Source organism: Kogia breviceps, chromosome 19 (assembly GCF_026419965.1).
Source record: "Kogia breviceps isolate mKogBre1 chromosome 19, mKogBre1 haplotype 1, whole genome shotgun sequence".
Classification (NCBI taxonomy): domain Eukaryota; kingdom Metazoa; phylum Chordata; class Mammalia; order Artiodactyla; family Physeteridae; genus Kogia; species Kogia breviceps.
Window position 1 is genome coordinate 50,289,881 of NC_081328.1, and position 6,439 is coordinate 50,296,319.

Here is a 6,439-nt window from a genome sequence, read left to right on the forward strand (position 1 = left end):
GATGCAGGGGGTCCAGAGGGCCTCGCGCGGACAGACTGGAGGATACAGCACTCGTGCCCCATCAGGGCAGCCTGGGCTGGGAGCAGCCGCCCCGCCCTCTCTTTATTTCACCCCCCACCCCCACCCCAGGACCCTCTGGGAATCACTGTCTCCCTTCAGGCTGAGCTGAGCTGAGCGACAGCGGGGCAGAGAAGGGGACGGCGGGACTGGGTAGGAGCCCCCAGCCTGCCTCCCCACATCCCTGGCACCCGGCCGTGGGCTCCCCAGGGGGCGGCCAGTTCAGCAGTCAGTGTCCCTGCGCAGGGAGGCAGGAACACTTATCTCCCGGCGGGGGGGGGACGTCCAGGGTGATGGTGCTTCTTGCCTCTTTCGTAGGGGACCTGGAGCGGGGAGTCGGGGGCCAGGGTGGAGCGGGCAAGCGGGGCGTAGACACTTCCCACCCTGTCCCTGCTCACGGGGTCCCCGGGTCACTGTTTGTCTCTTTCCCTGACCGTCTGCAGGTGTGCACTTCTTAGAGGTGGCCGTCCCTCCCTTGCAAAGCCCCACGTCCTGCACACGTCACCCTGCCCTCCCTCCCCACCTTCTCTCCCCACATCTGCAAGCCCCAAGCAGGGGACTCCTGTTCTTGAATTCTGGGAGCCCAGGGACAGAGGTCCCACTTATCAGGACAGTGGGGCAGGGGCTCCAATGTTCCCCCCACAGAGCCAGTCACCCCAGGGGCCGTCCACAGTCTCAGGACCAGAAAAATCCAGACTCCCGGGTACACGGCTGTTGTAGCAAGTGTGGCCGGACGGCGCGTGATGTCGATCTCAGAGACTTTTCATCCCCCGCCCGCCCCACCTCCACTTTACAGGAAGGACGAAGTCGGCAGGGCTCCGGCCACCCTGTGCCCTGTCCCTGCGTGCCGAGGGTGAAACCTCAGCTGGCACACAGATGCAGAGGATTACGGTGGCTGGCTGAGGCCCCAGAGTTTTGGGGGAAGAGCTCGGGACTAAGCCTCATGGGTCCACTCTAATCCCTGCCTTGGCGCCAACTGGCTGGCACAGGCATTCACCCTCTGTCCCCTGGAAGCCGGGTCAAGCCCGCCTCTGAGGGTCCTTCCAGCTCTGGCAGCCTGAGTGTGCCATCGTTTAGAGCACTTGCCTGGTGGCCAATTAGAACTGCAGACCCAGAGGTGAGGGGACAGTCTGGGTACTGGATGTAAAGTCAACGTCATCAGATGTCCCGGTGTGGCGACACTGGCTCAGGGGCTTCTCCTCAGACCCCCGTTGATAGGGTTTTGCTCTTTGTGCCACAGTCTCCCTCGAGAGGGTCCTGCGACCACGGCTCTGCCAGCTCTGACTCTGCTCGCCCTGCGCCCATTCTGCACTTCTCCCATGATGGCTCCCATTTAGGAGTCCCACCGTCACCCCCTCCAGCCTGGTCTCCTGTGGGGCCTCCTAGCCCACCAGACAGGGATACACACATCTGGGCATCAGCTGTGGCTGGCTGCCAGCTCTCTCCTACAGGCTCTGTGGTCCCAGGCAAATCCTGGGCTATGGCTGGGCTCCTGCTCCAGGGCTCCAGAACATTCTAGGACAATCCAGGGCACATGGTGAACCCCAGAGGGCCGTGGGACCTGACTGCCCACCTGCCCCAGCTGAGCCTGGCCTCTGATCCAGCTGAGCCGTCCCACTAATGCTCCATAGCAGTGGGATGATGGGTACAGACTTGGCTGTCCTCACGATGGAGTGGACTTCTGAGTCACAGTATGGGAAGAACATTCTGAGGGGCCGCGTGTCCCCACAGGGAAGCTGGGGCCCAAGCTTGGGGAGGTTCTCTCTGGGTTGGAGGGGGGAACCATTAACAGGAAGAAAGGTGAGGAGATGAGCCGACCCAGGATCAGGACACATCCCAAAACCCAAGGAGGGGGTGGCCAGCAGCATCTCATGCAGCCCAGAGTGGAGAAAAGATCTCAGATTCCCCTAACAAGGAGGCCCCTGATGGCTGTTAAGAGTCCTTCCAGGAGAGAGGGGTGGGATGGGTGGGGACCAGATGCAGTGTTTTGGGGGGCCCCGAAACAATCTGATGATGCCTTTGAGACCCCAGTTTTCCCAGCAGAGCAACTAAAAGGCCTGGACAGGAAGGGAAGGCAGCCCTCAGTTCAGGCACTTGGGCAACTAGTTGCGTTTTCTGGTGGTTTTGAGGGTGGCATCCTTTTCTCATTCCTCCCCTGCACTTAAGATGGGCTCTGCACACCTGGCACGGAGCACATTTTGCCTAATCATGTTTACCTTTCCGACCATAATCTGTCACTAGCAGGTTCCCCAGGGGACAGAGGCTGAGATGGAGAATTGTGTGCAGGACGTTCACTGGGCGAGCTCCCGGGAGCTTATCAACCCCTGGAAAACAGAAATCGTATTGAACGTGTGGCAATGTGCTGGATACAGAGACTAGGAGTCTATCAGCTAGGTGGTGATTCTGTTGAGGAGAATGACACTTAGCTCATTGATTTGCTGTGGATTTATTTTGAAGCCTCCTTTGCATAGATAGGCTGACATCACTGCAGGGCTGAACGTGGCCCCATCCTTATTTAGGGTTCAAAATCTGCCATATTACACAGGCAGTCTTCTCAGGAACTTTCCAGACCTTTCTGCAACGGAGGTGTCAAAAGCAGGAAGAGATCGCCACCTCCTGGAGAAAGAAGGGACCTACGGCTTCCTGAGCATCTGGAGCCTGGCTCTCCAACAACAGAAAGATCCTGTGAGCTGCATATGTGATTTTCAATTTTCTAGCAGCCACACAAGAAAAAGCCAAAAGAAACAGGTTAGATTGATTTTAATAAAATATTGTATTTACCCAATATATATAAAGTTATTGTCATTTCAACAAGTAATCAATATAAAAATTATTAGACATGTTTCATACTCTGTTTTTTTTTCTTCTTTTTTACACTGAGTCTTCAAAATCCAGTGTCAGTTCAGACCAGCCACATCTCAAGTGCTCAAGACCCACAGGGGGTTAGGGGCCACTTCAGTGGGCAGTCCAGATCGAGAAACTGAAGTTTAAGGAGAGAGCAATGGTGGGGGGAGGCACATGTGTATGTGTGTGTATACATGTGTATATGTACGTATGTGCACGTGGGGTGAATGTGCCTGTGTGGGGTGTGTGTCTAGGGCAAATGGAGAACTGGAGACTTGAGCAAAGACAGAGGTGTCCCAGGGACCCGTTGGCACCATCGGGACCTTTGAGAGAAGTTGGTTTGTTTTGTTCAATCATTCAACAAAATTTTTTTAAATTGACGTATAGTTGATTTACAATGTTGTGTTAATTTCTGCTGTATAGCAAAGTGATTCAGTTATACATATATATACAGTCTTTTTCATATTTTTTCCGTTATGGTTTATCACAGGATATTGAATATAGTTCCCTGGGCTATGCAGTAGGACCTTGTTGTTTATCCATTCTGTATATAATAGTTTGCATCTGCTAACCCCAAACTCCTAATACATCCCTCCCCCACCCCCTTCCCCTCTGACAACCCCAAGTCTGTTCTCTATGTCTGTAAGTCTGTTTCTCAACAGAAATCTTTTGAGTACCTACTATGAATCAGAGCTATGCTGGATGCTGGAATACAAAGGTACAAAGAAGATACGGTCCCACAGGAGAGATAGGCATGCAAACAAACGGTTGTAATAGAGGGAAATAAATGCAATCAGACAGGTATGACCGGGTAAGTGGGGGAATAAGTGTGGAAAATGGGGCTCTTGGAAGACTTCATAGATAAGAAGCCCCTAGCTGGGGCTTCCCTGGTGGCGCAGTGGTTAAGAATCCGCCTGCCAATGCAGGACACACGGGTTAGAGCCCTGGTCCGGGAAGATCCCACATGCTGCGGAGCAACAAAGCCCATGCACCACAACTGCTGAGCCTGCACTCTAGAGCCCGCGAGCCACAAGTACTGGAGCCCATGCTCCGCATCAAGAGAAGCCACTGCAATGAGAAGCCGGCGCACCGCAACGAAGAGTACCCCCTGCTCTACGCAACTAGAGAAGGCCTGTGTGCAGCTACAAAGACCCAACTCAGCCATAAATAAATAGATAAATAGATAGATAGATAGATAGAATAAAAAGAAGCCCCAAGCTGAGTATTGTAAGATAAAAAGGAGTTCTTTAGGTAAAACCATGGGTTGAAGTAGAGGAGTAAAAAATTGCAAGCAGATGGTGAAGTAAGGGCAAAGGCATGGCGGCACCAAAATGTCGGGATCCTGGCGTGAGCAGCTGAGGCCAGAGCACGGAGTGTGTGCACTGGGTGCAGAGGTGGAAGGCGGGGTGGGAGTTAGGTGGAAGGAACCAATTCATGAAGGGGCCCTCGTGCCATTCTCTGGTGGACCATGGAAAGCCACGGAAAGACGCTAAGCTAAGAAGTCGGCTGATCGTGTTTATATTTTCAGTCTCCCGGGAACAAGGTGGTGAGGCGACTACAGCCATGGCATAGGCAAGGGGTGGAGATGAAGTCATAGCAGCAGCTAACGTTGATCAGGCTCCTACATTGTGCAGGAGGTGCAAAGCTCCTCCCATTCGTCATGCCAGTTAAATTCTCAATAGCCCTATCTAGTAGGTACTGTCATTATTCCCATTTTACAGAAAGGAAACCAAGGCTCAGAGAAGTCAAATAAGTTGCCCAAGGTCACTTAGTGAGTCAGCGGCAGCACAAGCTTCAAAGCCACGTTCATCGAACTGAAGAACCTCAGCCTTAGCCACTGCACCATCCCATCACCACTCCCGCACCAGCCCCCGTGGAGCTGCCCTCTGCGGAGCAGCTCTGGGCTTGGGGTTGTGAAAAGGGGGTAGAGGGCCCGTGACCTGGGCTCTGATGACTTACGGAGCTCAATATCGAGGGCTGACCCTCAGGTGGCCAACTTGGTACTCAGGTAAGTGACCCTGCCATCAACCTGGATAAGGACTCTCTGGGAAAAGGAAGGGGTTTGGGGAGAAGATGCCACTTTTGTACCCATGTCTGGCCATCCAGGAAACACCCATGTGTTGGTGCTGGGGTGTCGGTGGTGAAGAGCATGGCGTGATTAAGCCACTGCAGCCCTGTTGTTCTGCAAGCTGGTCTGGTGGATTTGCTGTCTTTGGCCCCTGTATCCTCAAGAAGGAGGGAAGCAGGATGAGCCCGCCGAGCCTGGGCTCTCACTACGGCTCAGCCTTCCCACTGTTGCCCTCAGCACAAAGGGTTTCACCCAACGGATTGCAACCCATCCTCACCGTCAGGAGTGAGGATGGCCGAAGGCCAGCTGGTCTGGGTCCTGATTCTGACTGTACTGCAGGGTGACCTTGGGCAGACCTCACACTTGGTTCTCCCAGGGCATCAGTGCAAGGAGAGGTGAGGCTCCAGGGACAAGAAGAGCCCTTTTAACTCCCAGAGCCTGTGATTCTAGAGCAACACACAGCTGGATCTCAGAGGCATTTCTCCAGCCAGCCACCGAGGTGTGGGAGGGCTCTCCAGGGCAGCTCCTTTCCTGCCCCACTTTCTGAACTAAAGCCCCCAGTGCTGAAGCCAGCCTAGAGCCCCCAGACACTCACTTCAGGGTAGAAGGACCTCTCTGCGCCCGTCTGGATTTGCTCCTACATGGAGGTTTGGAGAGGCCGGGCAGGGTAAGGCTCCCTCAGGGGGCGGTGTGGGGCCCATGCACACTTCATGCATGGGTCTGGAGAGGCAGCCAGTGGCCAGTTAAGATAGGGATAAGACACGGCCTGCTTCCTCGAGATCAGCTCACTTTGCTGTCAGCTCTGCTGCCTCCTGCACCTGGCCAGCTCCTTAGCAAGGGGAGTGGCCAGGCTAACTCAGTTTCTGGCAGGCACATTTGTAAATAAGCAAAATTCTCCCAAGAAGCATCTCTGTTTGCCAAGAAGGACTAGGTGTTGGGGCCATTAGAGAAGGGGGTTTTTCCATTGGGGTATAAAGGTTTTTTTTCATTCAACAATTATGAAAATAAAAATCAGGCAGTCGCTTCCATCCAGGCTCACCCCACTCGCCAGCCTGGATGTGAAGAGACACTGTCTGGGGGTTTGGGGTTTGGGAAGGAGTCAAGCCTCAAACCTTGTCCAGGGCATCTCAGGTCTGAGTGAGGGCACTGAAGGTCACCACGAGGTGGAGGTGGGGAGGAATGTACTGAGCCTCTTTCTGTAAAAGGGTTCAGATGAATCTCAAACTGGGGGTGCTAGAATGGGCTTTGAGGGACTTCCCTGGTGGTCCAGTGGCTAAGACTCCGCCCTCTCAATGCAGGGGGCCTGGGTTTGACCCTTGGTTGGGGAACTAGATCCCACATGCTGCAACTAAGAGTTCACATGCCACAACTAAAAGATCCCGCATGCCGCAACAAAGATCGCACACGTGGCAACAAAGATCCTGCATGTGGCAACAAAGACCCGGCGCAGCCAAATATATAAATATAATA